Consider the following 16132-nt stretch of genomic DNA (forward strand, 5'->3'; position numbering starts at 1 on the left):
TGTAAAATCATTCCAACCAAGTTCGTGTTGAAGTAAAAGGTTCTCATCTTTGTTTTAGAAATGATCTTTAATCTATTTTAAGATGTCTTAGGTTTAGTAAAATATGTTTGAGGGTTTTAGACATCTTGTGCAGTTTACTTGACTTGTTATGTATGTGTGAAACTAGTATTTGTGTCCTAGTCTATCGTGAACTGAATGCATATCTATTTTTCCCGTCTCTTGCTTGTACTTTTGAGTTGCACCATACACAAAGGATTACAATATCAATCTCTATTAGTCACACACACAACCCAGAGCTTGTGCTTGTTATACATGATCCATAAATGCTTTGGTTGAGTGGCAAAGTTCCGGGTATGTCATATGTTGGAATTTGTTGATGGTTATCTGCTCTTTGTTGGTTTGTGACTTGTTTAACTCTTATGCTTGCTTTGGAACTGTCCTGTGCATCTAAACTGGACTAAAGGAAAACTGTTAGTAACCTTAAAGAACCGCTGATGGGTTGTTGTCATCAAAACAAGGCTGGAATGAAAGCCCTTAGCTACTAGGTTTAACACACACCAATTCCAACAAATGATGTAATGACCCGAGGAATAATGGTATTTAAATAATAAAAAGAGAGGAAAATGGAAATAGTAAAGGGGGTAGCAGTAGATTTCATCGACGAGAGCAAAGCGTTCGTTGACGACGTGGCATTTTGGGCTCGTCGACGAGGGTGCGTCTCGTCAACGAGAAGATACCGAGAGGTTGTTTTTCTAAGTTCTGAATTTCATCGATGAGGAGAAGGCATTTATTGACAAACCTCCTTCTTAACCTCGTCGATGAGGTGATGTGGCTCGTTGACGAAGGCTAGAGTATAAATAGTACGAATCTCAGATTTTATGCAGAATTAACAGCAAAATATTTTCCCTCTCTCTCCACTACGGTTTCCTCCCCTTCTCTCTTCGATTTCGGCTCCGTTTATCGCCAAATCAACAATCTGAGGCCACCACGACGCCCCTAGGAATGTTCTCTCCAAGTTTGTTAGAGCGGATCGTTGGTGGGACTGAATTGAATTTCATCTCAGATTTAGGGTAAGGTCTTTTATTCAAAATTAGACTTTCCAGTAGTTGTAGGAAATGTAGTAGTCGAAAAAATAATGATATTTTATTCTGGGATGTATTGTGTTCAGGGTGTTGAGTGGGGAACCCTATAGGTGTAGGACCAGTCACATTAGGAGACTTTAGCAAGAATGAGGTAAGAGAAATATGTTATGTTAGGAAATCTTAGTATGATTTCAGTACAAATTATATGTTTTTACCAAATTATCATTCAGACCATAAATATAGTTTTTAGAGCCTGATAACCTTAATATTTAATTGTGTGGCATGAGTTGGTAATTAAACAGTACAATATTTATACAATTTACAAATACCATGATTACAACTTTTTAGCATAAAAATCATGATATTTATATGTTTATAGAATGATGAATTTTCAGTATACAGTATACTCAGAAACATATATTTTCAGCAATTTCATAACATCATGATTTCAGAACCATAACACCCAAATACTCATATATTTAGACAACTTTTCAGTTATACAGAAACTAAATATTCAGTAAGTTATTCAAATTTTCAGATAAGTCTTACTGGGTTATGGTTATTTCAAATCATGGTAAAACAATAATTTAGAAATATCAGTTATTTACATAGTATTAGACCCTGATGGACCAGATTTAGTTAGCAGAGGTCGGTACCATAGCTATATTCAGTTCAGAGTGCAACCACATTACTCAGATAGTATGTGGTATTCAGAAGTTAATCGTGCCTATGTTGTGGATAGGCTCCCCTTCAGAGAAAGGTTGAGGGGGCCGATCTAACTATCGGAGTCCAGTTGACTTACCTTAATCAGCTAGCCAGGTTAGGTCCCGCCTACGAGCCGCACAACCCTATCATGAGGGGTTAAATCATGATATACAGTTATCCATCTAGGGAAGTTTTCTCAGTTATTATAAGTATATATAGATTTACAGAAACAATAGAGGTAACTATGAATATTAGAAGTATTATAAATAGTAAATTTATAAGCACAGATGTGTTAAGCAACGTTGGTAGAAGTTATATTATATGTTATTTTTAGCAACATTCTCAGATTCAGTTATCCGTGATATTTTTAAATTAGATATTTGTAGAATAATAGCTAATTCGCCACACACTAGCAATAACATATTTCATTTTACTGAGCATTGTCTCATCCCAGTGGTTTAATATTTTTCAGGTGATCTAGTTAGGCGAGCAGATTAGGCTCATGGGTAGAGGGGCTACGGTGCTGTTCTGTTAGTAGAGTGAGTATTTTGGGAGGTTATTTCTGTATAGCCTATATTGTAGTTGAGAGTATTCTAGGAATAGTTGTATATGTATATTTTGGGAATATTCTGGCACTCTGGTATTGTATATATATGGTTATGGTTATATGGTTTCGGTAACTCGCTGCTTAGGTTGATGGTTTTATATTAATTAGAAGGTAACTGAGCAGTGGAATTTCATAGTATTTATTATTAAAAAAAAAATATTAGCAGGTCGTTACAGTTTGGTATCAGAGCCTAGGTTTCTAAGTTCTATTGACTTTAGAGTGCATCGGAAGTAATACTAGAGTATAGGAAAAGATTTGAGGTTTGTTCTATAATCTGGGTATAAAATTTCCGTCGTGGTTTCTATGACGATTTCAGGAAAATCATAATAAACTATTCTTGGGTCATGTGTCTAGGTTGTAGAATTGGATTTTGAATTAAGATTAGGGAAGGTAGTTAATTATGAATAGGGGATTCCAGTTGAAAGAAATAGTATAGGTTGGCACAGAGGATAAGGTTTTTAAAGTGTGTTCCTCATTTTTCAGGATGGACTTAGGAAGTAGTTGCATGAACGCTGGGGAAGATAGGCCAAGACCTTCTAGTATGGGAAGTGGAGATATTGATGCAGTACTGCACAACGTCACCTAGCAGGTGATGACTGAGATGGCTAGGAGCTTAAGGGAGCGTAGTTGCACGATCGATCAGTTTACGCAGATGAAGTCCCCATCTTTTACTGGAAGAGATGACCCGATTATAGCTGAAAATGGGGTTCAGGACATTGAGGAGACGTTGGCTGTGCTCCCATGTACGGATGAACAGAAGGTGGTATTTGCGACATTTAAACTGACAAGAGAGGCAAAATGCTAGTAGAGATCAGCGCGATCGATTGAGGAGCAGAGGCCGATTCCAGTGCCAGTGACGTGGGACTGATTCAAGGAGCTGTTCTTCGTGCGAAATTTCCCTACTATTGTTCAGAGTGCAAAGGTAGTAGAATTTATGTACCCAGTATAGGGGCAGATGACAGTATCTCAGTACGGAGCTCGATTTATTGAGTTGTTGCAATTTGCCCCATATTTAGCACCAGATGAAGAGAAAAAGGTAAGGAAGTTTGAAGAGGGTCTGAGGCAGAACTTGTTTGAGCAGGTGATTAGTTTTAGGGCTCAGACATTTGCGGAGGTCATAGATAAAGTTGCAATTATTGAGAGTGGTATACAGAGAGGTATTGCAGCTCAGTGTCAGAGGAAGATGCCCATGCCTCAGGATTTCCAAGCAGGCTCCAATAAGGCCCTATGGAAAGGAGGCTGTGATAGGGGAGATCAGAGGTAGACGACAGGACCTCGTGAGAATCAGGGTATGCAGACCTACCCAATATGTCAGACATGCGGGAGATGACATTTGGGGGAGTGCCGAGCAAGGAGAGATGTTTGCTATCGTTGTGGGAGGCCTAACCACATGACACATGCATGTTCAAAACTGCCAAACTAGGCTCCAGCTCCCAGGCCTATCAAGGAGGATATCAGGTGGCTCGGGGAGGATATCAAGCGGCTTGGGAAGGCCAGTAGAGGAATGTAGTCCTGGTGAGGGTTTATGCTTTGACGCCGGGTGATGTTAAGACGGTTGTGGATGTGGTGACAGGTACTTTTACTGTTCTATCATATCTAGTTGTTGTTTTATTTAATTTAGGTGCTACTCATTCTTTTGTCTCTGCATCCTATGTCAATTTATCTGGAAGTGAGACCCATTCATTAGATATAGAATTATCAGTAGCTACACCATCAAGGTCAGTGATGCGGTGTCAAAGGGTACTCAGGGGCTATCCAATAGAAAATCAGGGGAGAGTGCTACCTGCCAACTTGATTGTGTTTGTTATGTGTGAGTTTGATGTAATATTGGGTATGGATTGCTTGGCAGTTAATCACGCTAGTATTGTTTGTCATTAGAAAGAAGTAATTTTTAGAACCGCTGGTGAGCAAGAATTCAGGTTTGTTGGCTTACGTGTACGTGCTTTGTCACACCTAGCGTCAGCCATGCAGGCGAGTAGATTGCTCCTGGGCGGAGGTCAGGGGTTTGCGGCTTTTGTAAAGGAATTTTTAGAAAATGAGTTGAAGCTTGACAGTACACCAGCAGTACAAGAATTCTCATATGTTTTTTCCAAAGGAGCTACTTGGGTTGCCTCTCGAACGCGAGGTGGATTTTGTTATAAATTTACCTTCAGGGACAGTGCCAATCTCTAAGATTCCTTACCGTATGGCTCCAGCTAAATTGGGAGAATTAAAGGATTAGTTGCAAGACTTGTCGGATAAGGGATTTATATGACCCAGTGTATCGCAGCGGGGAGCTCCAGTGTTGTTTGTAAATAAGAAAAATAGGTCCATGAGGATGTGTATTGATATCAAGGAGAAAAACAAGGTTACTATTAAGAACGAATATCCTCTACCCCATATAGATGATCTATTTGATCAGCTCCAGGGTACACAGGTGTATTCCAAGATTGACCTCACATCAAGTTATCATCAAGTGGGGGTAAAAGCAGGAGACGTTGTGAAAATAGCCTTCAAGACCAGGTATGGGCACTATGAATTCCTTGTTATGCCATTTGGTCTAACGAATGCCCCAACTGTGTTCATGGACTTGATGAATAGAGTTTTTCACCAGTACCTAGATTAGTTTGTAGTGGTTTTTATTGATGATATACTGGTTTATTAGAGGGGCTTTGAGGATCATGAGACGCATTTGAGACAGGTACTGCAGACACTCAGAGAGGAAAAGTTCTATGCCAAATTTAGCAAGTGTGAGTTTTGACTTGAGAAAGTGGTGTTTTTGGGCCATGTGATTTTAGGAGATGGTATTTCAGTGGACCACAGCTAAATTAATGCAGTGGTGAATTGGGCCAGGCCGAAGAACGTGCAAGAAGTCAGAAGTTTCGTGGGACTGGAAGGTTATTACCGTTGATTTGTTGAGGGGTTTTCAGCCTTATCAGGACCTCTCATGCGTTTGACCAGGAAAAATGCTAAATTTGTGTGGGATGAAGAATGCGAGCAAAGTTTTCAGAAATTAAAGCAGCGGATCGTCACTGCACCAGTACTGAAAATTCCATCAGGAGGTGATGGTTATGTAATTTACAATGATGGGTCTTTGAAAGGGCTCGATTGTGTGTTGATGCAGCATGGTAGGGTGATAGCGTATACTTCTAGGCAGTTAAAAGAGTGTGAAAAGAACTACCCTACTTACGATCTGGAATTGGCTGGAGTAGTGCACAAACTAAAGATTTGGATGCATTATTTATATGGTGAGAGATGTGAAATATTTTCTGATCATAAGAGTCTAAAGTATTTCTTCACACAAAAAGAGTTGAATATGCGGCAAAGGAGATGATTATAACTCATCAAGGATTATGATTGTACCATCAGTTACCACCTAGGTAAAGCAAATGTGGTGGCTAATGCACTGAGCCGTAAATCAGAAGATACAATACAGTTAGCAGCAGTAATTCAGCACCCAATTCAGATGGACTTGGAAAGGCTCGGCGTGGAGTTAGTGGAAGATGATCCTCAGGTGTTTATTGCCAGCCTGGTTGTACAGCCTATACTATATGAAAGGATTAAAGCTGCTCAAGGGGATGATCCAAAATTAGCGGAAGTAATAGCCAGAATACAGGATGGTTAGGGAAAGGAATTCAACATTTCAGATGATGGGGCTTTGAGATTTCGTAGTAGATTGCGTGTGCTTGCAGATGATAGCATTAGGAGAACAATTCTAGAGGAGGCTCACAGGTCTCTATACACTATTCACCCTGGCAGTACAAAAATGCATAGAGATTTACGAGAGTATTTTTGGTGGAGCGAAATAAAGACGGAGGTTGCAGAATTTGTACAGTAGTGCTTGACGTGCCAACATGTTAAGGCTGAGCACCAGAGGCTGGCAGGACAATTGCAGCCACTTTTCATCCCCAAGTGGAAGTAAGACCATATATCCATGGATTTTGTTACTGGACTACCGCCGACGCCGCATGGTTAGAATGCCATTTGGATAATTGTTGATAGGCTGACGAAAACAACTCATTTTCTGCCTATTAAAGTTAGCTACCCTATGAATAGACTAGCAGAGATTTATATACAGGAGATTGTTCGACCCCATGGAGTGCCAGTATCCATAGTCTCAAGTCGTGATCCTCGCTTTACATCATGATTCTGGAAGAGCTTGTAGGAGGCTTTGGGGACCCAGTTAGCATTCAGCACCGCTTTCCATCCTCAAATAGACGATCAGACAGAGAGAACGATTCAAGTACTTGAGGATATGTTGCGAGCGTGTGTGTTAGATTTTGGGGGTAGTTGGACTCAGTTCATGCTACTGGTGAATTTGCATATAATAACAGTTATCAGGCCAGCATTGACATGACACCATTTGAGGCTCTATATGGTAGGAGATGTCGTTCTCCTCTATATTGGGATAAGATGGGTGAGCGGCGAGTTGTGGGACTAGAGTTAGTGCAACAAGCATATGACAAGGTTCGACTCATTAGGGATAGAATCAGTGCAGCACAGAGTCAGCAAGAAAAGTTACGCAGATACTCGCCGTCGAGAATTGAAATTTGAAGTGGGTGATAATGTATTTCTAAAAATAGCACCACTAAAGGGAATCATGAGGTTAGGGAAGAAGGGTAAGTTGAGCCCTAGGTTTATTGACCCATTTGAGATACTCGAGAAGATTGGGTCAGTTGCCTACAAGTTAGTTTTACCACCTATGTTATCTAGGATGCACGACGTATTCCATGTTTCCATGCTGAGGAAATACGTCCTAGACCCTTCTCATATAATCAGTTATGGTGAATTAGAGCTCAGTGATTCGCTAGTTTATGAGGAGGTACCAGTGTGGATTTTGGATAGAAGAGAACAGGAACTACGTAATAAAAAGATTCCTCTGATAAAGGTTCTATGGAGGAATCATGCAATAGAAGAGACTTCTTGGGAGCTCGAGGAACATATCAGATAGAAATATCCAAAATTGTTCCAAGAAGTTCAAATTTAAATAGGAAAATGTACGTAAATATGTTGTATTTCTTTTGCAGGTACATGTAATAGTTTAGTTATGAATGGTCTTTTAGTTTTTAGAGAATTTTATTTTAATTTATATATGTAATCTCTCAGAACTTGAAATGTAACCACGGTATTCCTCCACCATAAGTGAGGGTAAGTAATGAAATAAATAGATCACTTTTCTTAAGGGATGGCAAATCGTATGGATAGTAAATTTCGAGGATGAAATTTTATAATGAAGGGAGAATGTAATGACCTTAGAAATAATAGTATTTAAATAATAAAGAGAGAGGAAAATGGAAATAGTAAAGGGGGTGGCAGCAAACTTCGTCAACGAACGCTTCGCATTTTTCGATGACGTGGCATTTTGGGCTCGTCGACGAGAAGATACCGAGAGGTTGTTTTTCCAAGTTTTGAATTTTGTCAACGAGGAGAAGACATTCGTCGATGAACCTCCTTCTTGACCTTGTCAACGAGGTGATGTGGCTCGTCGACGAAGACCAGAGTATAAATAGTACAAATCTCGAATTTTACACATAATTAACAGCAAAATATTTTCCCTCTCTCTCCTCTACAATTTCTTCCCCTTCTCTCTTTGATTCCGGCATCGTTTCTTGCCAAATGAATGATCTGAGGCCACCATGTTGCGCTTGGGAAAGTTCTCTCCAAGTTTGTCGGAGCGAATCATTGGTGGGACTGAATTGAATTTCATCCCAAATTTAGGGTAATGTCTTTTATTCAAAATTAGGTTTTCCAGAAGTTGTAGGAAATGTAGTAGTCGAAGAAATAATGATATTTTATTATGAAATGTATTGTTTTCAGGGTGTTGAGTGGGGAACCCTGTGGGTGTAGGACCAGTCACATTAGGGGACTTTAGCAAGAATCAGGTAAGGGAAATATGTTATGCTAGGAAATCTTAGTATGATTTCAGTACAAATTATATGTTTTTACCAGATTATCATTCAGACCATAAATATAGTTTTCAGAACCTGATAACCTTAATATTTAATTGTGTGGCATGAGTTGGTAATAGAACAGTACAATATACAATTTACAAATACCATGATTACAACTTTTTAGCAGAAATATCATGATATTTATATGTCTATAGAATGATGAATTTTCAGTATACAGTATACTCAGAAACATATATTTTCAGCAATTTCAGAACATCATGATTTCAGAACCATAACACCCAAATACTCAAATATTTAAACAACTTTTCAGTTATATAGAAACTAAATATTCAGCCAGTTATTCATATTTTCAGATAAGTCTAACGGGTTTATGGTTATTTCAAATCATGGTAAAACAATAATTTAGAAATATCAATTATTTACATAGTATTAGACCCTGATGGACCAGATTCAGTCAGCGGAGGTCCGTACCATAGCTATATTCAGTTTAGAGTGCAACTACATTATTCAGATAGTATGTGGTATTCAGAAGTTGATCGTGCCTATGTTGTGGATAGGCTCCCCTTCAGATAAAGGTTGAGGGGGCCGATCTGACTGTCGGAGTCTAGTTGACTTACCTTAATCAGCTAGCCAAGTTAGGTCCCGCCTACGGGCCGCACAACCCTGTCATGAGGGGTTAAATCATGACATACAATTATCCATCTAGGGAAGTTTTCTCAGTTATTATAAGTATATATAGATTTACAGAAACAATAGAGGTAACTATGAATATTAGAAGTATTATGAATAGTAAATTTATAAGCACAGATGTGTTAAGCAACGTTGGTAGAAGTTATATTATATGTTATTTTTAGCAACATTCTCAGATTCAGTTATCCATGATATTTTTAAATTAGATATTTGTAGAATAATAGCTCATTCGCCATACAAGAGCAATAACATATTTCGTTTTACTAAGCATTGTCTCATCCCAGTGGTTTAATATTTTTCAGGTGATCCAGTTAGGCGAGCAGATCAGGCTTATGGGTAGAGGGGTTATGGTGCTGTTCTGTTAGTAGAGTGAGTATTTTGGGAGGTTATTTCTGTATAGCCTATATTGTAGTTGAGAGTATTCTAGGAATAGTTGTATATGTATCTTTTGGGAATATTCTGGCACTCTGGTATTGTATATATATGGTTATGGTTATATGGTTTCGGCAACTCGCTGCTTAGGTTGATGGTTTTATATTAATTAGAAGGTAATTGAGCAGTGGAATTTCATCTATTTATTATTAAAAAAAAAAAATATTAGTAGGTCGTTACAAATGATCTTACAAGAAATATCATTACCCATAAGAACTGAATCTGAATTCACTAACCTGTAAGTGTTGAACCACTCATTGTTTGAAGTCATATGGTAAGAATATGCCGAGTCAAGTATCCAAGAATCCGCAAGGTTATCTGACCATGATGAAATTGAGAGAACATTACCATCACTACAAACTGAACCTCCTTTTTTTAACCACATTCACTGATTTCGAAATCCCTCATGCTTTTCAGCATTCTTTTTCTTCCAATTCGGACACTCCGGTTTAACATGCCCCTTTTAACCACATTTATAACACCGAATTTCCTTTTACTTCTTGGATTGAGTGTGGGATTTCTGACTTGACCCATTTTTGAACTTTCCTTTACCACAATTCTCCCCATGTTGCCTCATCCATTCCATCCGGTTGAACACCAAGTAAAACCTTTCCCATTCCTTGTTGCAAAAGTATATCTTTAACTCTCCTCTTCCATATACTAAAATTTTTAATTCCATAGAATTTGACAATATCAAATCTTGCAGAAGATGATCCCGATGTCATGACAACAATCGCTTTGATACCAATTTGTTGAATAATGATCGGATATTGGATGCACAACGAAATAAGTAAATCAACAACAAGCAAATAAAACACAACCAAAAGATTAAGAAACAAACAAGAATGAACACAAGGTTTGTGATGACCCAAAAATATATATATGATTAAAGCACAATAATAATAAAATAATAAAAATGGTCATTGAGTTAATATCAATACAGAAGTGTTTTTCCTGTAGGATCCTTGATTCCATGTTTGATGCCTAAGAAAGACATTGTCTAAATGAGTGCTCAGAGACCATTGCGGCTCAGTCGCTCCCTGGAGGTCGGCCTGGTCAAAAATGGAATTTCATAGGATAAACAGGATAAACACTATTTGTGCACGTAAATAAGTATATATACATAAAATAGTATTTTGACAGACATAATTTGTAGAAATGCATAGTAAGATGATAATAATATAGGTATCATATGTAGGGCCCACAAGACTATGTCGAGTCCACATGAGTCCCGGAGCCACAAGACACTGTTTATATACGTAAATAAGTACATAAAATAATGTTTTGATTGATATAATTTGTAGAAATATATGATAAAATAATAATAATATAAGTATCCTATGCGGGGCCCACAAGATTGTGTGGGGCTCACATGAGTGCCGAAATCGTATGGAGGTTTACACGAGTCTCAAAGTTATGTAGGATGCATAAAATTGTATAAGAGTTATTCGAGTTACGTAGGATCCATTCGGCTCTCGAAGTTGTGTGGGGCACACAAGACCATGTGGGGCCCACATGAGTTTTCAAAATTTAAATTTAATTCTTGTTCAAAAATAAATAATAAAATAAATAAATACTAAAAATATTTTAAAAGTAAAAACAATGATAATAATAATGATAATAATGATTAAGAAAAATAATAAAATAATAAAATAATTAATTAACTAATTAACTAATTAATTAGGTAAGTGATTAATTAAAAATTTATTTAATGGGAATGGTGGCAAGCACTCCCACATGGCATCCATCCCCATCCCATACTCAACCCATACCTTGCCCATCCCTTGCCCATTCTTTAATTTTTTAAAAAATTATAATTTCACCCATCTCCTCACATTTTTATAAATTTCATTTCTTCCCCAAAATTTTCCTATAAATAGGAAGCTCTCAACCTTCATTTTTCACAACAATTTTCCAAGAAAGAGAAGGATTAGTGAGTGAAAGAATTTGTGATGGAGAGAGAATTTTTGAATAAATTCTCAATCACCCACTCTTTCCGATCTCATTTCTTAGAGATAGTTATAGTGTTCGTAAGGAAGAAGGTAAGTAAATTTTGATTATGTTAGTTTTTTTTATTTAAAATTCATACCTGAATTTATTTTATAAGTAAATTTCAATTATGTTAATTAGTTCCACAAAATTTCCATGAGTTTATTTTTACACATATTTAATTATACCAATTCTATCTTTAATATACATGCATCTATTTTTGAGTTAAGAAATGTTTTAATCCCTTCGGGTAAACTTTCAGCATTTTTTTCTATTCAAAATAAAATTATATATATTTTTAACACAAAAATTGTGTGGCATGAGTTTATTTCTACGTTGCATTTTTTTTATGAAAATATGAGTAAAGATGAGATTTTCACGATATTATTTTAAATTGCATAAATTATAATAAGATGATTTTAAAACCCCTTATGGTAACGAAAGTTCAAAGTTACAGATGCTCGGTACCGCAACTTAAAGTTTATACGGATCAGAGTGCACCCACACTGTTTACAGAGTGGTTATTTACGTTAGTAGATTTCTCCTGAGTGCACACCTGGTTCCGGACCAAGATTTAATAAGGAAAATCTCACTTAAAGTTTACGTATGTTGATTTAGTTGGGTCGGCCAGCCAGTTAAGTCCAGTTTTCAGACCGCACAACCCAGTCATGGGGGTAAACATGACTTACGGCAAATCGACCTAAAGGTGGTTTTTACAATATATGTTTATACATATTTAATTACGTGTACAAAGTTACTGATGATTTGAAGGAAAAGTATAAGTTTACATGAAAATAATCATTCTAGTGCTTAAATGACGATCTAAAGAAAATGTATAAAAAAAAGTATATGTATATTTATCATTAAATATTTATACAGTTTTAAAGTTAAAAGTTTAATTTAACAGTTATAGTATATGATTATAAAATTTTACTATTATAGTTGATAGTAAAAGTTTTATGTAGAAATTTTTAAATTTATATTTATTCTAAAGACAGTTTTGAAGTTATAATATTAAATATTATTTTATGAAATTTTTAAAAAAGCTTATTTTTGCCACACACTAATAATAATCTTATTTACTTACTGAGTATCGTCTCACTCCAATCATATTTTTATTTCAGATAACTCTGAAGAGCATGTTGGAAATCAGGCTTAACAAGCATGCGGGTGGGGATAGAAAAATAAAGATTGTTTAGAAATATTAGTATGATGCCAGATATTTATGCTTATATAATTTTTCTTCTTTTGAAATAAATGATTGTAATATGGATAATTAGTGCTCTGGTTTAATAATAATTGAGTTTATTTGCTTCCGCTGTAAATCAATGGTAAAAAGTTAATATCCCAGACCCCTCGGGGTTGGGATGTTACAAGGTTTACATGGTTCGGCAAATCCTACATCCATGGAAGCAATCAACACTAGAGTTTCACTAAGAAATATCAAAGTACACAATACACTTCACAATGATCTCTCTCTCTTATCAATACACGCCTATAAGAATATAAATAAGACTCCCTTGGAAGTTTCCCTCCGAATTCCCAACCACCCCAACGTTGCAATTCAAAATTCGAATATTTTCTCGTTGCCCAGATGCACTCGTCGACAAGAACAGGGCATTCGTTGACGAGACAGAGAAGGCCACTTGTCGACTAGTATGACCACTCGTCGACGACCCCATTTTTTTGCTCTTGGTATCTTAGAAACTCTGAACTTTTTGGTCTCTCAGTATCTACTTGTCGATGAGGACAGGGCACTCGTCGACGATTCCCTGATGTACAACACCCTTATGTTTTTCTTCCTTTCTTTGATTATGAAACCCTAAGTATAAGAGTCACACCATCAACAACACCTATCCACAGTTATCTCAAAACACTCCTATAACGTTTCATAATATTTCAAAATGCTCTTATAATTATATTTAATTTTTTCTCTAACTACTCATAATTATTCCAAACTATTTTTGCAATTACTCGTAATTATTCTAAAATACATTTATAATTTTTTAAAGCAATTTATAATAAATATAAAAATTGAAATTGAAATATTTTTTTCTCTTAATTATTTTATAATTACTTCAAAAAAAAATAAAAAAAAATAGTCGTAAAAATGACGCATTACATGCGTGGAGTGCACGTGAGGCATGACTATAGGTGTAGTGGTAGAGTTTGTGCCTATGACTATCAAGATGACTATCAATTAAGCAATTGAAATATGCTTTTAATGCCATATGATATGATTCTTTACTTAGACTATGTCCTCCTCTCATTTCTCACTCTTTAAGGGTAGATAGGACAAATAAAGTTGACAGGTTAAACAAAGGATTCCTTTCCTCTATCCCCAAAACCAATTTGCCATATTTCAACTTAGCCATCACAATAATAATATATACTTTTTATTCTTGGAGGGTTGATCATATTATAAGATGCATTGTTTTATCACTTAATAGGGTTCTTAATAATAATAATAATAATAATAATAATCCAAATTTATTTATTTAGTTGAGGGCTAAGCTAATGTTCTCCAAATATATGTAAGCCCTTCATCAGTCATCCCCTTCTTTTTCGTAATTCTTCATTGAAAAATGTAAGAAATAAGAATCACCATTTCTATTACTCTGTCCTATACTCTCGTTTAATGTTCATCGTTTCATAGAATGGACACTTGGATCTCTCTTTTTTTTTTTTTTTTGTATCTTGTCCAAATAATAGTAGATGAAACAAAACCCTAATAAGAAAAATTTACACACTAATTCATTACACATTCATATAATTATGAAATTAAATAAAAACTCTAACAATAAAAAATTTTCAATATGAACCATATGACTTCAAAATTTAAGCTAATTTTAATAATCACACAAATTGATAATAATAATTTCACATTCATCATTTGTAGATTCAAATAAACATAAGATTAAATACAACTCTAACCTTAGTAATTTACACATTACAAACTAAACATTCAAAAAATCATGAAATTTAATAAAAACTTCTCATTTACTTTCTTATTTCAAAATTAAAACTAAATTTAATATGCATACAAATAGATAATAAAATTTACATACAATGAAAAATTCATATGCATTTCAAAAATTTAATTTGTATTCATCATTTAAACAAGTAAAATTTAACATGTATTTATCATTATACATGAAAAGTTTGTAGGGAATTAGCACGAAATTCCCAAATCCTGTAAGAAACAAAATAGAGAAAATACACGTCAAAGAAAAATCAATCACACGTACAAGATAGTACTTACGTGGTTCAGCAATTTGCCTGCGTCCACGGAGTTGCTGGAATTTGGCTCAAGCCGCAGTGCTCATGGACTAAACCTTAAGATTGAAATCTCTCATTAAAAACCACGCAACATTAATTTAGGTCGGGTCATCATCTGGATCAAACGCAACTAGACTCTACAAAGCCCAACAAAAATCAAACACGAAAAAAATCCTAACCAGAATTTGGGAGTTTGACAATGATGCTTCAAATCACCAAATTGACTTCAATACAAGCCAATTCAAGATACAAAATACCAATTTCTACTTCAAACCAATCAAAACTTTTCATAATTTCAACTCAAATTTCATATTACAAGAAGTTAAAATTTTCAACAATGTTGAATGTGGGAGAATATATATCATTTTCATTCCTTATATAATGTTATCCCAACGTTCGCTTGTACTTCGTACGGAGAACATTCTGATTGTACAATCCAAACCACAATGGTCACCTACAAAATCGCTACTTGGTATAGTGTCTTTTAATGCAGATTAAATCTTTTGTTTAAAAAAACACTGGATAGATCAACGCTTTCTTTTGGACGCATTAATTTGAAAAATAAAGTTCCATTTTAACTGTTTTTAAATAAATTTAATTAAAATAATTTTAAATTTGGATAAAAAAAAAAAAAAACTACTCCATCCAATAAAGAACCTTTTGAGTGGTGGGGGGACCTTGCTATCTTCTAATACTAAAAGGCAAGACGACAAAGCAACTTGAGAGAGAGAGAGAGAGAGAGAGAGAGAGAGTGGGAGACGAAAATGACAAGATAAGGACAAAAGACAAGTCAAATAATGTGAGCATAACCAAGCTTATTTACAATTTTATTATTTTTAAATTATAATATATATATATATATATATATATCTAGCATTATATAGTACATTATTTGATTTTATAATATTATTTCAAATTAAATTGAGGCAAACTCGAACTTGATTTTTTTTGTGATGGACCAAATTCAAGTTGAGTTTTGAGTTCTACATTTTTAGTTGAATTGAGTTTGAGTATTGCCCTAGGTCCATTGGTGTGATTCTAATACACCTTTAGTAATTGCAATTGTCCCACATCTAGTATTATATATGTGTGCATGTATATATATATATATATATATATATATATATTATACATATGCAACATTATAATTGTATTTTTTGAGTAATATAATTAGATAATATGTAATATAGTTTAGCCATTTTTAAAAACAATTTAATTATACATTATAGTATTTTATATATATATATATATATATATATATATGAAGGACATTGCAATCACGCAATACAAATATATTGGCACGACAAATCTTAAAACATAAACTATAAAAGTGTCCCATACTACATAATTTTGCAATACTGAATACGACACTTATAACATATAATAATAAAATTTTATTTTAAATTTAAAATATTCAAAAGATCAAACACGCGCTTTACTAAATACAGAAGAAAACT

Source organism: Malania oleifera, chromosome 6, assembly GCF_029873635.1.
Source record: "Malania oleifera isolate guangnan ecotype guangnan chromosome 6, ASM2987363v1, whole genome shotgun sequence".
Lineage (NCBI taxonomy): Eukaryota > Viridiplantae > Streptophyta > Magnoliopsida > Santalales > Ximeniaceae > Malania > Malania oleifera.